The following is a 21,717-nucleotide window of genomic DNA, read 5'->3' on the forward strand; positions in this document are numbered from 1 at the left end:
GACAGACAGAAGAGGCAGCAGTGTGGGAAAAAATGAAATAAAGAGAGCTTCCCAAATCATTCTTTTTTCCTGGTTCTCCTGTGAGGTGGGAATAGGCTGCATACACTCTGAAGTGCAAGCCACGTCTATGGAGTGGTTATCTGTTACTCATTATATTGTAGTTCTCTGTTGTCATCTCTGAATCTCTGGTAAATATTTGTTAGAGGCTATAGTGTGATCTCAGCTGTACTGCAGGAAATTCAGGAAGGGATGTATGCCCTAAATAGGCCTGGATGGGAAAGGTGGAAATATCAACATTTTCCCAGGTGCCAGGGTGGGAGTGGAAACAGTGACTACTGAGTTCCTCAAAGAGCAAAGGACAGAAGTGCTGAGTGCAAGATCCAGTTGTCCCTTCCTGAAGAGATCCTTACCCACTGCCAACTTTCAAAGTACTCATGAATAAGGAAGCTCATCAGTTTCCTCTCAAGGAGCATCAAAGTTCTGATTCCATGCAAAATTTCTCATAGATTTATATATACAATGTCTCTGCATTTTTAGCACCCTCTGTGTTTTTCATGGAATCACATTTTTGAACAATTACTCTTTCAAAAAAAAAAAAGGACAACATAGTGAAACCCCATCTCTACTAAAAATACAAAAATTAGCTGGGCATGGTGGCATATGCCTGTAGTCCCAGCTACTCAGGAGGCTGAGGCAGAGGAATCGCTTGAAGCCGGGAGGTGGAGGTTTCAGTGAGCCAAGATTGCACCACTGCACTCCAGCCTGGCAACAGAGGAAGTCTCAAAAAAAAAAAAGGCAAAGCATTTTCCTAGTCATTCAAAACCATAACCAAGTTAGTTGAAAAATACTTGGAAGTACTAAAAAACACAGCCGAATTTCATGAACCATTACCTGAATTCCATCCTTTATTCACTAGTAGGTATGTGGCTAGAGAATAGTAGGCATTCACATTCTGCTTCCTAATTAGAAAGCAGCATATCTAACAAACTACATTTGCTCTTTCTTGAATAGAGGGCTCAAAATCTAAGCCAAAAGTAAAAAAACATATTAAAACTAGTAATGAAAACATGTTGTACCAGGAAAGTAAATCCTCATAAAAGATGACAACCTACAATTTAATGAGCTCAGAATTACTCTACTCTTTTAATCTCCAAATATTCCTCAATATTATAAGCTATTATATGAAGGTACATACATGAATCAGATGAAGAAATTCACAAAGGCACTCAGAATTTTGGACTCTTATTAGCTTTCTTAAATCTGTAATATTATTCAGAAAAGGAAATAGGTGGAAGTCCACATATTATTTTCTGAACTTGATTGTTAAGACTAAACTGGTTATACACGTCTAGCTTCTCTAACTGGCCTGACATTCAAATAAAGACTGCAGAAATACATTACTTATTTATGCACGCTTGTACAGGGTTGTAACAACTTTTATATAAATATAACAAATATTTTTGAGAATATAGAAATATTCATGATCTCCCTCTAAAACAGTCACAAACACTTAGCAAGTTCTATTCTCTTTTATGTCTAAGTCACTGTCTTAGATTCTAATTTATGCTATGTGAAGTCCACTCTTTGCAGCCACAAGACAGCCTTTAGTTCTGTGCTCTGCTATACAAAATTTGTGGTATTTAGTCACGAAATTCTAGACTTTTGACAATCCTCTAGCAGAAAAGCCATGGGTTTCCATATTCCTTCGAATATAGCACTTCTCAAACTTTACTGTGTATATGAATCACCTAAAATATCTTCTGAGAAATATTCTTAGTTCACATTTCAAAGGGCTCCATGCAAACAAACCAACAATGCTGGGAATTATTTGGCCTTTGTTGTTTCCCTGTTTCTACCTCTGCTCAGTGACAAAAAAACTGAAGAGCAACTATTTTGTGCTTGATGGATGACTGCAATGATTAACTATTAAGTCATGATCCATACTCCAGTCTAGTGTTTGTAAAGAAACCCCCATTCTACTGGCTAGTCCTCCCCACTATGATGTAACCCTTTCTGGTGTGTCATTCCAGTTCCTTATAGTAATTTCCTAATTTGAGGGGAAAACTGAGTTTGCCTCTCAAAATAAAGCTGATACATGGTATTGTAAAGAAAAGAACAAGATTTGAATGCATCTTATTTTAACTGTCTATTATGAAGCCAGTCACTACAATTAGCCTTTACAAAACAGCTTATGTCAAAAGTTGGGATATTCTGAAAGCTAGTTAAAGAGTAATTTTTATTTGTTCTGTACAAAATAACCTTTCATCTAATTTAAACAATGCATCTCCAGAGAAAGAAATGAAGTGATGTCTTTCACCATCTTTCTGTCTCTAAGAGAAGAGATAATAGAAGATGAAATATAGAAGACACAGCGTAAGATCTTCTCAGAGAGGTTTGAGCTACTTGAAGACAAGAACCAGCTAATTAGTGGGTTTGAACAACAGGGATTTGATGATGCCACACCAGGAAGATCCTCCATCAGTACCCATTGCAGAAAAAAGTGTCAAGGTGTTCTCATCAGCCCAGCTGAAAGCATTTTTCCTGGAAACAGACAATATAAACATGAACTTTAAAAAGACACTAGCAACTATTATTCTTTCTATTTTGGGGACTTTACATAGTGTATAGCAAATAGTGGGTACTTAATTAATAACTCAAGACTTTTCAAAGCCTAAAATCAGAGCATTTGACAAATGCAGATTAGCACCGGAGCCAGCATTTGTCAAGATCTGACTTTTAACTCCTTTCCCCTCAGGCTATCTGTGGTCCAATAAAATTTCCCTGCCCCAGAAGGCAGGTGTGAGAGGGTACTGTGTTAGGCAAAAAGGAATACTGAGCTCTCTCTAAGAAGCAAATACACTTTTGCTTTTTCTTTGTTTTAACAAAGACAATGGCCATCCAACATGTCTCAGAGGATCAGAGACATCCACATGCATCCTTGGAGGCCACTTCCCCAATCTTTGCTGCAATCCCCATGTATCTGCCCACTGAAGACCAAAAAGATACACAGTTCAGCTCCTCTAGTCTTTTCACAAATACAATACTGCTTAAATGGGTCTGTGGAATCTTGGGTCACCTCCTAGAATCTCATGCCTGGCAATTAATAACAAGTTCCTTGGTGCACCTTGCAAAACTACACCCCCTAAGTAACCACACACAACATGCTTATTCATTTAGGCCACCACTGACCTCAAACATTGTTCATGACTTAAGAGGGAAAGGTGTATCTCCATGAGGATTTCATTGGTACTATTTTCTCTTCTACTTAGGGTCATAGGACAGCAGAGCCATATGCCACAAACAAAAATCAAACCAAAACAACATAAAATATTACCACTGTTAAGATGAGAAAATGAATGTGTTGAGATGGAGCAGGAATGCTGTACACACCTCCTTCCTTTCCCTGACTTTTTAAAACACTGCTATCTCCTTGTCAAATTCTGTTTGAGAAGTTAGACTCACACCCTTCCAAAATCTTAAAGCCTAGAAATACATCTTCCAGTAATACAATAACTAGCAACAAAATTACTCTACAGTCAAGCAAGTTGAAAGAAGTATGGAATTCATTTTAAATGAGTTATTAGCTGAATACTAAAATCAATCGTTCAATGTCCCTGGATAATTTCATCAATTAGATTTAACTGTAATTTAAGACAATCATTAGCTTCCTAAATTCTTAAACTTTTAGACAAATACGCTTTTAGACAACAGATCTCCCTCCAGATTCTTGAAAGATTTCTTCTTTGACTTAATTCCCTTTAGATATAATAATTTATATGGTGCCCCTACTGTCAGGGTTTAAGTGAGTCATCGCTTTGTTCTCTATATATCAAACCACTCAGTACCTTCCACATAGTCCTCTCTTGAAATTCAGAGTGGAACAAGTCACAAAAACTGTTTTCTCTCAGAGATAAGGTTATGCCAACATAAGCCAACTCCCTGAGAAGAAAAGCATTCCCAGTATTTTCATGTACTGGTAACATTTATTGTACAGGGATACTTTTTAATTTTGTTTGTTTTGAGGGAACGTATAAATTACTGTAAAATTGCTTTAGATTTCAAACTCAGGCAGTGAGTACAGTAGCTAAGAGACTAGACTTTGTCAGACAGAACAGTAATCTGGTAGGTTTTACCAATTACTAACCCACATGACCCTGGGAAAGTAACATTAGCTGAATATTAATTACTATGGCACTGATCCAAGCGCTTAACTTGGATGAACTTATATACTCCTCAAAAAGCCCCTATAAGATAGGATCCTATAAATGAGGTAACTGAAGCAAAAACAGTAAGTAATATGCTGAAGGTCACAGAGTTGGTAAAATAAAGAATTGAGATTAAACTCAGGTAGCCTTGTTAGTAGAGTCTATATTCTAAACCACTTCATGGGTGGTTTTTAAAAATTTTAAATAAAACCACTCTAAGAAATAATTTTTAAGGGCTGGGCACAGTGGCTCATGCCTGTAATCCCAGCACTTTGGGAGGCTGAGGCAGACAGATCACCTGAGATTGGGAGTTCAATACCAGCCTGACCAATATGGAGAAACCCCATTTCTACTAAAAATACAAAATTAGCCAAGCATGGTGGTGCATGCCTGTAATCCCAGCTACTCAGGAGGCTGAGGCAGGAGAATCGCTTGAACCCAGGAGGAGGAGGTTGCAGTGAGCCAAGATTGCACCATTGCACTCCGGCCTGGGCAACAAGAGTGAAACTTTGTCTCAAAAAAAAAAAAAGAAGAAGAAGAAGAAATAATTTTTCCTAGGACTCATTGTAAGGAATATGTTCTGTAACACAACCCAGTGCACACAAATATGTATGTGCTTATTTTATAGATACTAAATGATATATATAATTGAAATCAAAACTTGATGAAATTATGCCTACTCCTACTCTTCCTGAAATGCAATGATATTTTATATTCTATTTTATTGTTTAACAACTACTGTTCACTCCCTACAAAACTGATTTCAAAATCCACTGACAGTCATGACCTGAAGTTTGAAAAACAAGAAACATTTCTTTTTACCACAATAGAAAATTTTGGAGGATTAAATAAGATAACATATGCGGAGCATTTAGCACAACTCCTGGCACATACCATGTGCTAAATTCATGGCAGCTATTATTATGTATCTTTTTGAAAACTAGCTACAATTGTTGAAAGCAGAGACAATGAGGGGAAAACCCTGACTGGACTATAGATGAATTTATTGGCCATTAGCTCTGTTCTTGGTAGTGAGATGGGGAATTTCCCCAGTATCTTTCACTTGTGCTGCAATGGAAATGTGTATGCAGAAAGAGAGCTGACTCATGGTTATCTTTTCTCCACTAAGAAAAATACCAAACTACAAGTTATTGTGCCTCTCCACTGGAAACCTCAGTGAATTCCAAATTATTAATCCATATTTACATCTAATACTTACACTGGATACAATGATGTATACAGAATTGGTCTTAAAAAGGAGTCCTGCTGGGGTGAAGTGTTCATTTTTCATTGATGCTTTATCAAATTACCACAAACTTTTTGGCTTAAAACAACGCAAATTTATTATCTTATAGTTCTAGAAGTCAGAAATCTGACTGAGTCTCATTGGGCTAAAACCAAGATGTCAGAAGGGCTGGGTTGCTTTCTAGCAGTTCTAGGGGAGAAACTATTCCCTTACCTTTTCCAGCTTCTTGAAAGAAGCCACTTGTATTCCTTGGCTCATGGCCCCTTCCTTCATCTTCAAAGCCAGAAACAGTAGGTTGAATCTTTCTCACATCACGTCACTAACTGACACTGACTCCATTATCACATATCCTTTTCTAGCTTTTCTGCTTCTCTTTGATCTTTGAAAAACCTTTGTGATTACACTGGCTCCACCTGAGTAATTCAGGATAATCTCCCCATTTTAAGATCCTCAACTTAATCATATCTTCAAAGCCCCTCTTGCCATGTGAGGTAGTATCAGAAGTGCTGGAATATTTGGTGCAGTTGGAGCAACAGGCAACTATCCTGCCTAACACAAGACATAAACCACAAAAAAGAGCAAGTAAGACGCAACAACAATAATGATAACACATAATATTTACTAAACATTTACTATATAGCAGGCATTGTGCTGAGTACTTTATTTGCTTTGATTCACTCTCTAGATGAGAAACCAATGCAATTAATATTTTATTTTACATATTTGGCATTATTTTGGAATCCTAAAAACTCAAATAACCACATTTACAGATATCTGATGAATTGTTCCAGATTGAAGTAATGATATAGGAGTTCAGAGAAGGAGATTGATGATGGTGGTGTATTCAGAAGTGGAATCTAACATCAGTCTCAAAGAAGCAGAAATTTCAGATGAACTAGTGAAGAAGGAAGAACACAAATAGTGTCTAAGAAGTGAGAACAAGTAAATCTAGGGAAGCTTGTTAGGAAGAACTGGAATAGAAAAGAGAGAATAAATAAAGCATTCAGGCTTTGCAACACAGGTAAATACAGTTAAATCTAACCAGACAGGAAAATACAGAATCTGTTAAGTTTCTGGGCCGCAAAAGTGCCATATAGTAAAATCAGGCATCTCTGCTCCCGGCATGCTTAAGAGCTCAGGACAAATGACTTCCCCATTCTGTCCCTTCCCCTACCGTAAAGCCTACTTTGGCTTTTTTCTCACTGGCTTAAAAAACTGCTCCTCTGCTACTATCTACCTCATCCTAAGCATCAACTCCAGCTGGGGCTGGAGCCTAGGCATTTTATATTACTTTTATATGTCTGCCTAACTTGGATGAGAACCTACATCAGAACTGACTCATAAATCTCACAGATGCTGTCACTTACCCTCAGCATCTATGTTCAATAATAGAGACACAAGTCCTACACAATCCAACTCAGCCCAGGGTCCTGGCTTAGGCAATGCCTGCCAGCTGGTCTCTCCCCACACCCCCGGCTCCCACTTCATCACCAGTACATTGGCATCAATATATATCTTTTCAAATTAGCATGCAATTCAAAAGAATGTTTTTATCTCACAGATCAACAGGTATCCTATCCTGTATCAGAGGTGCTGGAATATTTGCTGCGGTTGGAGCAATAGGCAACTATCATCTAGTTTTATGCTGCTTCTTTTTTACAAGCTAACTAACGAAAAGACTAGTTTATCACCTAATTTTATGCTATTCTTTTTTACGAGCTAACAAAAAGACTCAATCATTGTTTTGTGGGAAGACGTTGAACCTTTGCACTTTCTGAGCAATCTGTTTCACTATTATTTCACTGTATTTATAATATTCAAAATCTCAACAGTCAAAACAAGCATCCCATAATGCGGAAGCAGCAAACCTGCTGCATTAATGCTATGAGTGGTAACTGAGGCAATGAAGAGCCTTAGAATTCTCTAAATGTTTTGATGTTCAGGGAAAGAGTTGTATTAGAAAACAATCCTTAATCAGGTTGAGATTTAATTGTATTCAAAGTCAGAGTGTTAAATTCCTGCTAAGAGATTCAATGTTATACATGAGATTATATAAACAGGTACAAGTCACAGCAGATATAGGAGAGATAATAAACCAAAACTGACTGGCACAGCTAGTTCCAGAAAGCCAGTTTGGTAACTCTTTGGCACATTTTGCCAATTTCCATATATAAGATCACATGCTACACTGCATGAATGAAAGTATTACATTCAATTACCACTGATCTACATGTCATATGTTAGTCAGTAGAGAAATATTTATTGAGCACCCCACAGATGAGTAATTTTAGAAACTATTTTAATAGGGAAACATCTAAGGGTAGAATAATTGCTTCTTTTTCTATATGTAACTAGCACAGTGTTCACCCTCAAAACAACACTAAGCTACATTACAGAAAACCTTAGAGAAAAGCCAGGATCCAAAACCAAAATTAATTAATGTATCACAGTTCATGAAGCACTTCCACATGCATTATCATATTCACTCCTCTTGTAACTCTTATAAATGAGAAAAGTGAGTTTCAGCAAGGATGGGCAATGTGAGTACTAATTAAAAAAACTGGACTTTGTTAAGCGCATGCTGAATAAGGAGACCACTTAAACATAGGCTCTGTGTGAGCAACAAGTCTGTTTATTCACTTGGGTGTGAGTAGACTGAGTCCAAAAAAAGAGTCAGCAGAGGGTAGTAGGATTGGAGCTGGTTTTATAGGTTGGGGGTAAGTAATGGAAAGTTACAGTTTAGGGTGGTTTTTTGCAAGCTGGGGAGGGGGTGTGTCACAGGGTCCAATGTCACAAGGTTGACCTATCAGTTGAGGTAGGAACAGTGGTAGAATGTTGCAAAGTGGGTTAATCAGGCCACAGGGTCCAATGTCACAAGGCTGACTTATCAGTTGAGGCAGGAACAATGTTAGAATGTCACCAAGTCGGTTAATCAGGCCACAGGGTCCAGTGTCACAAGGTTGACTTATCAGTTGAGGCAGGAACAATGGTAGAATGTCACAAGGTTGGTTAATCAGGCCACAGGGTCCAGTGTCACAAGGTTGACGTATCAGTTGAGGCAGGAACAGTGGTGGAATGTCACAAGGTCAGTTAGGCACTGCAGGAGCTAGCTATTCTTCTCCTTTTATGGTTTTTCTGTTACCTTAGACTTTCTGACTCCAGGAGGCCATCTGGAGGTGTATGTGTGGGTCACAGGGGTCACCATGCCTTAACTATGGTGTAGTCCATGGTGCAGTCAGTTCAAAGAACCTTGCAGACATAAAACCAAGCACAATCCTTTAACATGTTTTCATATGTGAGATTTAGGTCAAGCACACAGTATGCAGATTTTTAGAGCCTTTGCACATCTACCCACAAATTATGAATACAAAATTACAAATTCATATTATGGTACTCACTTCTTAAAACATTTTATTGGCCCGGGCGCAGTGGCTCAGGCCTGTAATCCCAACACTTTGGGAGGCCGAGGCAGGTGGATCACGAGGTCAAGAGATCGAGACCATCCTGGTCAACATGGTGAAACCCTGTCTCTACTAAAAATACAAAAAATTAGCTGGGCACGGTGGTGCGTGCCTGTAATCCCAGCTACTCAGAGGCTGAGGCAGGAAAATTGCCTGAACCCAGGAGGCGGAGGTTGCGGTAAGCCGAGATCGCGCCATTGCACTCCAGCCTGGGTAACAAGAGCGAAACTCTGTCTCAAAAAAAAAAAAAATTTTATTGCCCCGGAGTATAATAGGATATGGACATGATTGACCATGACCATACATTAAAAATGTACCACCCAGACTCTGGAAAAACTTTCTTCCTGTCTGTGATACCAAAAATAGTCCTCTCATTTAAATTGCACCTTCAGATCTTCTCTTTCCATAAATTTTCCTCAGTGATTTATACCCTACAAAATATTACTGATTTGATTCCTCATTCACTACCTCCCTAGTATTCTTCTCATTTTAGCATGAATATTACTGAATCTCTTTACAGTGTTTCTGTTAAATATTTGGGTGGATATACGTATGTATACTCTGCTGTTTTCTATGTAAGCTGCTTAATTGAGCTATCTCAGACATTTAATTCAGATGTGTGTACCATTTGAGTACTCACTAAATAGAAATTTACATAATGCCTTTATTCTCAGGAGTTTACCACCTTATTACAAAGCAAATATAAAGGAAACTGCAAGCCTGGCAAGGTGGCTCACATCTATAAAACCCAGCGATTTAGGAGGCTGAGGTGGGCGGACTGCCTGAGCTCAGGAGTTTGAGACCACCCTGGGTGATATGGTGAAAACTTGTCTCTGCAAAAAATAGAAAAATTAGCCAGGTATAGTGGCACATGCCTATAGTACTAGCTACTTGGGGCTCTGAGGTGGAAAGATTACCTGATCCTTGGGTGGTCAGGGCTTCAGTGACCTGTGTTCCCACCACTGCACTCCAACCTAAGTGACAGTGTGAGACACCATCTCTGAAACATATTAAAATAAAGAAAACTGCAAATTTATGTTATTTAGTTCTGACGTTTACATGTCTAGCTTTGGGCTCTGAAACAGCACCAATTCCACAGACAAAATCCTTAGAAAAGTCAGAGGAGCCAGCTCTCTGACTGAGATAGAGAGAAGGCTCCTAGCTGAGTAATAACTACCGTATGAATCTGTCAACGTCCTCTAGCCAAAGACCACCAGCAACACATCTGGGTTTATTAATTCATTGCAAGGAGGAGAAACAAATAGCATGGTGGACCATGAAGCATCTCAGTAAGAAGGTGTTAGAAAAAACTTACAGGATTTGAGCTGTGGTAGGTGAGTTGGGAAAGCTTTCAAGAAAATGGAGATCTTCCCTGGACTGGATTGTTGTACAGAAATGGGGAATTCTCTCATTAGGTATCTTAATTATTCTTATGTAAACATTGAAAGTAATGAAGTAGGCTAATGCTATAATTGAAAAAAATCAGCAGTTATTCATTATTAGCCAGGAAAGGGGAATGTTCGCTGATTTTCATGGATTGGGTGGTGTTCTTATTTTTCTCTGTTCTAAAATAATCATAAAGTAGTCTAATTTTTATCTTGCTCTGTTACAGTCACAAAGAGATATGTGTGAGGTCTGTGTTCTGTCAAAGTGTTTACATTCAACAAGAGACCTCCACAGCTTCATTGTGAGTACTAAGCCAAGTCTTGGACAGTAGTGCAAACTAGATAAGAAAGCTTTGCTCAAAGGGCAGAACTGGTCAGAAAACAACTATTATTGTCATTATTTACACATATTAACAAGCTTATAGTTTATAAAGTCCCTATGTATTCAGTGTGTAACTTGAGCCTCTCAGAACAATCTTGGAGTAGACCATAGTACCTCCACATTACACAACTCCAGGGGCTCCACTGATCATGTATTCCATTTGAATGACACCTCTAACATCCCCACTGGAGTTGTGCAAAAAAGGCTGGGCAGACATTTCTATATTGTTTGACAACGATTAAAATGGAGACAAAGAAGGTTCCTGAGTGCTCTTTATTTCCCAATGAACCCCAGATTTCTGTCCAGTTCAACTGCTGACGTTGTATCCCTGATGCAGTCATAGTTTCCCCTTCCAGACAGTTGCACCAGCCTGCCCTGTGATGACCTAGATTACACAGGCTACTACATTAAGAAAAGCTCCGCCTTCTTCCACAACTATATCTGCCCAAAACAGGATACTAAAAAGGGTAATGAACTTATAACCTCTTTTACAGTCACTTCTTAAGGAAAAAAAGTGTGAGTGTGTAAATGTGTGTGTGTGTTGTCTAAAAAGTTAATATACCTTAGTATATTTTGTTTACGACCCAGGAGTGATAGTTGAAAAATATAATTTTGAATTCTGAAAAAAAAAAGCAAAATATCCCACTAAATTCAAAGGCTGAAATTTTTAAATGCAAACAAAGCTACTAGTTACATGTCCTTCCACATTCTTGGAAACCTGCCAAGTAAAATATAAAAGGCAAATGGAATTTCCTGTGCAATGTCTATTAATAATAAATATTTTTCCAATACTGTATTTTTGTAGCTGGGAAATTCCCTCTTGTCACTAAGTTTCTCTCCTCAGACACTACAGAAAGTAAAACTGAAATTGAAGCACCCTACTGATAAATTAAGCACTTCCCAGAAATAATATAAACTTTGATATAATACAATAATGTGAACTTTTGGTTCAAATAATATGAACTTTAATTCTGTGTTCAGAAATTCTATCTCTATAATTCAGAAACTATGACTTCTGGCAATTTACCTAACCTCTATGAACCTCACTTTCATTAAATTACCATGCACCCTTCTCTGGTCTATTATTGGGAGAGTACCGTGGAATTCCCTGTCAGAACTTGGACTTCCCTATTCTAAAATTAAGCACTCTGTAACTGCATATTCTGGTGTCTATCTTCCTTAGAATACTAAAAGCATTTCAGGGCAGGGACCCACATATATTTTGTTACTCTTGTATTTCCATCACTTAGTCAGTGACAAAAGCAACTGCACTGTCAAATCCAAAACAATGCTACTGTTATGGCAGTGGGTAAATGCATTATATCTCTAGTATAAAGGTTAAAACACAAAGCTATTTAAAACAATTAAAGCTACAATGATTTGTTGAGAGATACAAATCATAAAAAGATAAAAGAGATATCAAAAACATAAAATGTGAGAGGATGGGGAGTAAAAGTTTAAAATTCTGTATGTAATCAAAATTTAGTTGTTTTTAAGTTAAAATACCATATTACGAGATAATTTATGTAAGCTTCAGGGTAATCACAAAGCAAAAGCCTATATTCAATATACAAAAGATAAAAAGAAAAGATCCAAAGCATACTACAGCAGAAAGCCATCACATCACAAGGAAGAAAGCAACAGAAAAAAAGAACAAAAGATTTACAAAACAACCAACAAAATGGCACTAGTAAGTCTTCACCTACCAATAATTACTTTGAACGTAAATGGACTAAATTTTTCAGTCAAAATGCACAGAGCAAATATATGTACTAAAAAAAAAGACCAAACTGTATGCTGTCTACAGATCACATCATCTTAAACAACACTCATAGATGAAAATGAAGAGCAGAAAAAATATATTTCATGCAAATAGAAGCCAAAAGACAGCAGGGGTAGCTATACTTATTTCAGAAAAAATAGACTTTAAATTCAAACTGTAAAAAGAGACAAAGAAGGTCATTATATTGTGATAAAGGGTTTAACTCATTAAAAGGGTCAAACAATTTGTGTGTGTGTGTGCGTGTGTGTGTGTGTGTGCAAAGCATCTAAATATGTAAGGCAGGGTGGGCATGGTGGCTCATGACTATAATCCCAGCACTTTGGAAGACCAAGGCAGGAGGAGTTCAAGACCAGCATGAACAATATAGGGCAAGACCATCTCTACAAAAAAAAATTTTTTTTAATTAGCCAGGTATAGTGGTGCACACATGTGGCCCAGCTGCTTGCTTGGGCCTGGGAAGTCAAGGCTGCAGTGACCTGTGATTGTGCCACTGCACTCTAGCCTAGGAAACAGAGCAAAATCCTGCCCCCATCCAAAAAAATAAGGAGAGGAAATAAAGCAAACATTAAGAAATCTGAAAGGACATAGACTGCAACACAATAATAGCAGGATATTTCAGTACCCTACTTACAACAAGAGACAGATAACCCAGAAATAAAATCAATAAGAAAACATCAGATTTGAACTACACTTTAGATCAAATGGACATAACAGACATGTACATGACATGCTACCCAACAACGATGGAATGCACATTCTTCCTAAGCAGATGCAGAATATTCTCCCAGATATATCATGTAGTAAGCCACAAAAACAACTTAACAAATTTTAAAGTATGAAAATCATATCAAGTATCTTTTCCAACCAAAATGGTATAAAACTAGAAGTAAATAACAGAAGTCAGGAAAATTGCCAGCCATATGGAAAGTAAACAATATGATTCTGAAGAACTATTTGGTCAAAGAAGTTAAAAGGGAAATTTAAATATGGAAATACTAAGTCACAAATGGAAACACAACATGCCAAAATTTATGGGAGCAGTAAAAGCAGTTTAAGAGAGAATTTCATGGCAGTAAATACCTACCTCAAAAAAAAAAAAAAAGGAAAGTTGCAAATAAACATACTCACATTATACTTCAAGAAATGTGTAAAAGAATAACAAACTAAGTCCAAAGTTAGGAGAAGCAAAAAATAAGAAAGATCAGAGCAAAAGTAAATAAAATAAAGGCTAGAAATGTTATACAAAAGATCAATAAAACTAAGAGGTTTTTTTTTAAAGATAAACAAAATTGACAAACCACTAGCTAGACTAAGAAAAAAAGGGAGAAGACTCAACCAAAACTTATTTAAAAAATGAAAGAGGAAACATTACAACTTATTACACAAAAACACAAAGCATCTTAAGTGACTACTATAAACAATCATATACAAACAAACTGAACATACAAAAGTTAAGAAATTCCTTCAAACAAATAGCCTATTGTATTAACCTGTTTTCATGCTGCTGATAAAGACACACCTGAGATTGGGCAATTTACAAAAGGAAGAGAAGTTTAATGGACTTACAGTTCCACGTGGCTGAGGAGGCCTCACAATCATGACAGAAGGCAAGGAGGAGTAAGTCACGTCTTACATGAATGTCAGCAGGCAAAGAGAGAGAGCTTGGACAGGAGAGCTCCTCTTTTTAAAGCCATCAGATCTCATGAGACTTATTCACTATCATAAGAACAGTACAGGAAAGACCCGCCCCCATAATTCAATCTCCTCCCACCAGGTTCCTCCCACAACATATGAGAATTGTGGGAGTTACAATTCAAGATGAGATTTGGGTGGGGACACAACCAAACCATATCATCTACCAAGACAGAATTAGAAATCTGAACAGACCAATAATTAGCAAAGAGATTGAATTAGTAAATATCTCCCATCAAGGAAAAGCTCAGACCCGAATGGCTTCATGGCTGAATGCTATCAAACATTTAAAGAACTAATATCAATACTTCTCAAACTCTAACAAAAAAATGAAGAAAAGAGAATACTTCCAAACTCATTTTACAAGGCCAGAATTACGCTGATACCAAAGCCAGACAAAGTCACTATCAGAAAAGTACAGGCCAGTATCACTGATGAACACAGATGCAAAAATTATCAACAAAATACTATCAAACTATATTCAACTGTACGATAAAGGATCATTCACTATGATCAAGTGGGACTTCTCTCTGGGATGTGAAAATGATTCAACATTCCCAAATCAATACATTTGGTTCACTATATTAACAGAATAAAGGACCAAAAACATATGATCATCTCAATAGGTGCACAAAAAGCATTTGACAAAATTCAACCTCCCTTCACAATAAAAACTCTCAACAAATTATGTATAGAAGGAATGTCCCTCAACACAATAAAGTCCATATATGATAAGCCCACACCTAACAACATATGCAATGGTAAAAACATGATGAATTTTCTTCTAGGATAAAGAACAATACAAGAATGCACACTCTCACCATCTCTGTGCAACATAATATTAGAAGTCCTAGCCAGAGCAATTAGGCAAGAAAAATAAATAAAAGGCATTCAATTAGGAAAGGAAAAAGTGAAATTGTCTCTGCTTGCTGACACATGATCTTGTATATAAAAGGAAATGTAGACTCCACCAAAGAACTGTTAGAAGTGAATAAATTCAGTAAAGTTGCAGGATACAAACCCAACTTACAGAAATCAGTAGTATGTCTGTACATTAATAATGTACTATTTGAAAAAGAAATTAACATAGCAATCCCACTTACAACTGTATTCAAAAAGTACAGATGAGTAAATTTAATCAGGTGGGATCAAAAACCTGTAAACTGAAGGATCATCATGGTGGACAGGAAGCAGGACTAGATTGTAGCTCTGGACAGAACAGCATGCGAAGGCTCACATTGTTAATTTAAGCTCCAGATCAACTGCAAGAACAAACCACCAATCCCAAGAGGACCCAAAGACCCTCTAAAGGAAGCAGACTGCTTCTGTAGAACCCAGTAGACACAACAAATACTGTGAGTGCCCCAACTGCAGAAGCGGGAAAGGGAGACCCTCCTCTCCCAAACACACACCCCCACTGGAGAAACTGCAGATGTGTTTGCAGGAGAAGTTTCCAACTTTACCTGGAGCTGAGTCAATTTAAAGGGCCAAGCAAAACATAGGGGTAGAGGAAGCAGCAGAAAGGCTCTGGGAGCTCACTGGGTCCCTAAGCAGCCCATTCCTGCCTGGCACCACAGGGATCCATCAGGAGAGCAGCCAGAGGAGCAGGGGGTAAGAAAACTACACAGGGAGAAGGAAATCTGTAGCTGAACTTTGTAACAATAGTGTGCAGACTCCACAGGCAGGGTAAGAACTAAGCTATTTTCTTTTGCAGCTCAGAGGAAGGTAGCCTCGGGCAAGTTTTCAAGGCTGTCTTGCTCACAGCTTGGAAACAGACTCAGGACTGTAGTGAGGAGGCATGGTAGGAGTGAGACCAGCCCTTTGGTTTGCGTGGCAGCTGAGTGACACCTGTGACTGCCAGCTTTCCCCCACTTCTCTGACAACATGCATGACTCAGCAGAGGCAACCATAATCTTCCTAGGTACAAAACTCCAGTGTCCTGGGAATCCCACCCCCATCCCCCACAGCAGCCAGAACAGCCACAGCAGCCACAGCAAGACCCACCCAAGAAGAGTCTGAGCTCAGACACACCTAGCTCTGCCCCCACCTGATGGTCCTTCCCTACCCACCATGGTAGCTAAGACAAAGGGATATGTCTTGGGAGTTCTAGGGCCCTGCCCACTACCAGCTCCTCTCCATACTACCACAGCTGATGTTCTCTGGAAAGTGCCACCTCCCAGCAGGAGGCCAACCAGCACAAAAATAGAGCATTAAACCACCAAAGCTGAGAACACACATGGAGTCCACTGCACCCCACAAAACACTGCCTCCACCAGAAGAGGAGCTGGTATCCACAGCTGAGAGACCCATAGTCGATTCACACCACAGGACTCTGTGCAGACAGCTCCCAGGACCAGCCCAGAGCTGAGCAAACTTACTGGGTGGCCAGACCCAGAAAACAGACAACAATCACAGCAGTTTGGCTCACAGGAAGCCACATTCATAGGAAAACAAAGGGAGAGTACTACATCAAAGGACCACACCGTGGAACAAAAGAATCGGAACAATAGCCTTCAGCCCTAAACCTTCCCTCTGACAGAGCCTACCTAAATGAGAAGGAACCAGAAAACCAACCCTGGTAATATGACAAAACAAGGCTCTTTATCACCCCCCAAAAATCACACTAGCTCACCAACAATGGATTCAAACCAAGAAGAAATCCCTGATTACCTGAAAAAGAATTCAGGAGGTTAATTATTAAGCTAATCAGGAAGGCACCACAGAAAGGTGAAGCCCAATGTAGGGAAATATAAAAAATGACACAAGAGGTGAAGGGAGAAATATTCAACAAAAAAGACAGCTTAAAGAAAAAAAAAATCAAAAATTCAGGAAACTTTGGAAACACTTTTAGAAATGCAAAATAGGCTGGAAAGTCTCAGCAATACAATTGAACAAAGAGAAGAAAGAAATTCAGAGCTCAAAGACAAGGTCTTCAAATTAACCCAATCTAACAAAGACAAAGAAAAAAAAAAGAAAATATGAGCAAAGCATCTGAGGAGTCTGGGATTATGTTAAACAATCAAACCTAAGAATGATTGGTGCTCCTGAGGAAGAAGATAATTTCTAAAAGCTTGGAAAATATATTTGAGGGACTAATCGAGGAAAACTTACCCAAGCCTTGCTAGAGTCCTAGACATCCAAATACAAGAAGCGCAAAGAACACTTGGAAAATTCATTGCAAAAAGATCATTGCCTAAACACATTGTCATCAGGGTATCCAAAGTTAAGACAAAGGAAAAAATCTTAAGAGCCATGAGACAGAAGCACCAGGTAACCAATAAAGGAAAACCTATCAGATTAACATCATATTTGTCAGCAGAAACCCTATAAGCTAGAAGGGATTGGGGCCCTATCTTCAGCCACTTCAAACAAAACAATTATCAGCCAAGAAGTTTTTACCCAGCGAAATTAAGCATAACAAAAGATATAGTCATTTTCAGATAAACAAATGCTGAGAGAATTTGCCATTAACAAGGCACCACAACAAGAACTACTAAAAGGAGTTGTAAATCTTGAAACATATCCTGGAAACACATCGAAACAGAACCTCTTTAAAGCATAAATCACACAGGACCAATCAAACAAAAATACGAGTTAAAAAGTAAAAACAGTTTTTAAAAAAAGGACACAGGCAACAAAGAGCACAATGAATGCAATGCTACCTCACAATTGAATACTAACATTGAATGTAAATAGCCTAAATGCTCCACTTAAAAGATACAGACCACAGAATGGATAAGAACTCACCAACCATCTGCTGCTTTCAGAAGACTCACCTAACGCATAAGGACTGACATAAAGTAAAGGGGTGGAAAAAGGTATTTCATGCATGGACATCAAAAGTGAACACGGGTAGCTACTGCTATATCAGACAAAAAAAAAAAAAAACTTTAAAACAACAGCAGTTAAAAGAGACAAAGAGGGATATTATATAATGGTAAAACGCTTTGTCCAATAGGAAAATACCACAATCCTAAACATATACGCACTTAACACCGGAGCTCCCAAATTTGTAAAACAATTACCAAAAGACCTAACAAATGAGATAGACAGCAACACAATAATGGGGGGAACTTTAATACTCCACTGACAGCACTAGACAGGTCATCAAGACAGAAGGTCAACAAAGAAACAAAGGATTTAACTATGCCTTGGAATAAATGAACATAACAGATGTATACATAAAATTTCATCCAACAACCACAGAATATACATTTTATTCAACAACACATGGAAATTTCTCCAAGAGAGACCATGTGGTAGACCATAAAACTAGCCGCAATAAATTTATGAAAATTAAAATTATATCAAGCACTAAGACCACAGTGGAATAAAACTGGAAATCAACTCTGAAAGGAACATTTAAAATCCATGCAAATACATAGAAGTTAAATAACTTGCTCCTGAATGAGCACTGGGTTACAAATGAAATCAAGATGGAAATTAAAAAAATCTTCAAACTTAATGACAATAATGACACAACCTACCAAAACCTCTGGGATACAGCAAAGGCAGCACTAGGAGAAAATTTCAAAACCCATAAACACCTACATTAAAAAGACAGAAAGAACATAAACTGACATTCTAAGGTCACACCACAAGGAACTAGAGAAACAAGAACAAACCAAATCTGAACCCAGCAGAAGAAAGGAAATAACCAAGATCAGAGCAGAACTAAAGGAAATTGAAACAAACAAACAAATAAAAAATACAAAAGATAAATGAAACAAAAAGCTGGTTCTTTGAAAAGGTAAATAAAATTGATAGACCATTAGCAAGATTAACCAAGAAAAGAAGAGAGAAAATCCAAATAACTTCATTAAGAAATGAAACAGGAAATATTACAACTGACACCACTGAAATACAAAATATCATTCAAGGCTACCATGAACATTTTTACGCACATAAACTAGAAAACCTAGAATCTACAAAGAACTCAAACAAATCAGTAAGGAAAAAAAAAATCCCATCAAAAAGAGGGCTAAGGATGTAAACAGACAATTCCCAAAAGAAGATATACAAATGGCCAACAAACATATGAAATAATGCTCAACGTCACTAAACAATCAGGGAAATGCAAATCAAAACCACGATGCAATACCACCTTACTTCTGCAAGAATAGCCATAATCAAAAGACAGTAGATGTTGGCGTCGATGTGGTGATCCAGGAACACTTCTATACTGCTGGCAGGAATGTAAACTAATACAGCCACTATGGAAAAGAGTCTGGAGACTCCTTAAAGAACTAAAAGTAGAACTACCATTTGATCCAGTAATCCCACTACTGGGTAGCTACCCAGAGGGAAGAAGTAATTATTCAAAAAAGCTACTTGCACATACATGTTTATAGCAGCACAATTTACAGTTGTAAAATTGTGGAACCAACCCAAATGTCCATCAATCAACGAGTGGATAAAGAAAATATGAGATATATACAAATGTGATACACACATACACACACACACAATGATATACTACTCAGCCATAAAAAAGGAATGAGTTAAAAGCATTTGCAGTGACCTGAATGAGAGTGGAAACTATTATTCTAAGTGAAGCAACTCAGAAATAAAAAATCAAACATCATATATTCTCACTGATACATGGGAGCTAAGCTATGAGGATACAAAGGCATAAGTATGAAATGATGTAATTTGGGGACGGGGGAACAGAAAGAGGGGAGCAAGGGATGAAAGACTGCAAATGTGGTGCCATGTATGCTGTCCTGCTGATAGGTACACCAAAATCCCACAAATCACCACTAAAGAACGTACTCATGTAACCAAATACCACCTGTACCCCAATGACTTATGGGGAAAAAAAGTTTAAAAAAATCTGTACACTGAGAACTATAAAGCATCAAGAAAACAAACTGGGAGGAAGATCCAAGATGGCTGGTTAGGAGCAGCTCAGGATTACAGCTCCCAGTGAAAGGGCAGAGGGTGAGTGGACGCCGCATTTCCAGACAGATTTTTATTGCCCACAGACCAGGAGATTCCCAGGTGGAGGAGCCCCACGGGTCGCCAGCGCGGCTGTTTTGGCTGGCGCAGCTGTTTTGCCGGCGCCCCGGCATGGCGGTTCCCGGTGCAGAGCAAATGGGACTGGGTCCCTCTTAGCCACCAAGGGGAGCTCCGGGAAGCTCCGGGAAGGCAGTCACTCATTCATCTGATTAAAAACAAAAAGTGGGGGGTACTGAAACAGGGAGCCAGGCCAGGAGATTCCCAGGCAAAAAAGCACCATGAAACTCAGAGCCGCTGTGTCAGCTGGAGCAGTGGGTCACCACACGGGGAAAATCACAAAGATCCTGGCACTTTTTCAACAGGTGACCAGAACACCTGGGAGAGAGCCAACCGCTCAACTAAAAAACAAAAGGCTCTGAGGCAGGGAGCCAGGTGATCAGGCCCGGCTGGTCCCACCCCTACAAAACAAAAACAAAAACAAAAACAAAAAAACAGCAATTGGAAACGCTCTGGGTCGAGAGTTTCACAACAAGCACAGCTAAACCCGGGACAGTCCAGCTCTGTGGGGGAGGGGTGTCCGCCATTACCGAGGCACTCCACCACTACAGAGGCAGTCCACCATTGCTGAGGCGGCCTGCCATTGCCAAGGCAACCCGCCATTACACACAGACTTCATCATTACAGAGGCGGGCCACCATTGCCGAGGCAGTTCTAACTACACCCATATAAACAGGACTGCAGGGAGCTTCACACGGCAGCTGGGCGGAGCCCACAGCAGCTCAGCGAAGCCTCTGCAGGCAGACAGTGACTAGGCTGCCTCCTTGCCGAGCAGGGCAGCCCTGAAAAAAAAAAAGGCAGCAGCACAGCGGAAACTCATAAATAAAGCCTTAACTCCTGGGACAGAACACCTGGGAAAGAAAGGGGGTTTATGAGTTCTGCGGCTGCAGACTTAAACGTACCTGCCCAGCATCTCTGAATGAACAACAGAGCTCACAGCTCAGCACTTGAACTACTATAAAGGACAGACAGTCTCCTCAAGCAGCTCACTGACCCCTGTTTATCCAAAGAGTCACCTCATAAAGGAGAGCTCAGACTGACATTTGGCGGGTATCCTTCTGGGACAAAGCAGAAGAAGAAACTGGTAGCAACCTTTACTGTTCTGCAGCTGCTGCAGGTGACCCCAGGCAAGTGGGGCCTTGAGTGGACCTCAGCAGTCCTACAGCAGAGGCGCCAGATTGTTGGAAGGAAAACTAAGAAACAGAAATAACTTCATCATCAACAAACAGGATATCCACTCAGAGACCCAATCAGAAAGTCAGCAACTACAAAGATGACAGGTGGATAAATCCACAAAGATGGGAAGAAACCAGTGCAAAAAGGATGAAAACACCCGAAACCAGAACACCTCTCCTCCTACAAGGGATCACAACTCCTCACCAGCAAGGGAACAAGACTGGATGGAGAATGAGTGTGATGAAATGACAGAATCAGGCTTCAGAAGGTAGGTAATAAACTTCCGTGAGCTAAAAGAACATGTTCTAACCCAATGCAAAGAAACTAAGAACCTTGAAAAAACACTTGACGAAATGCTAATAAGAATAGACA

General features: G+C 38.9%; 1 long non-coding RNA gene across 1 annotated transcript in view; it reads right to left on the bottom strand.

The window, feature by feature from the left end:
* Positions 1-8,135: 8,135 nt before the first annotated feature.
* Positions 8,136-21,717, bottom strand: part of LOC135278025 (uncharacterized) — a 29,374-nt gene continuing 15,792 nt past the window's right edge. The window contains exon 2 of the long non-coding RNA XR_010345574.1: positions 8,136-8,700. This is a non-coding gene — a long non-coding RNA (uncharacterized LOC135278025). The remainder of the gene's footprint in view (positions 8,701-21,717) is intronic.

The sequence above is a fragment of the Aotus nancymaae genome, unplaced genomic scaffold, assembly GCF_030222135.1.
Source record: "Aotus nancymaae isolate 86718 unplaced genomic scaffold, 86718_ANA_hifiasm-v0.15.2.pri h1tg000036l, whole genome shotgun sequence".
Taxonomy (NCBI): domain Eukaryota; kingdom Metazoa; phylum Chordata; class Mammalia; order Primates; family Aotidae; genus Aotus; species Aotus nancymaae.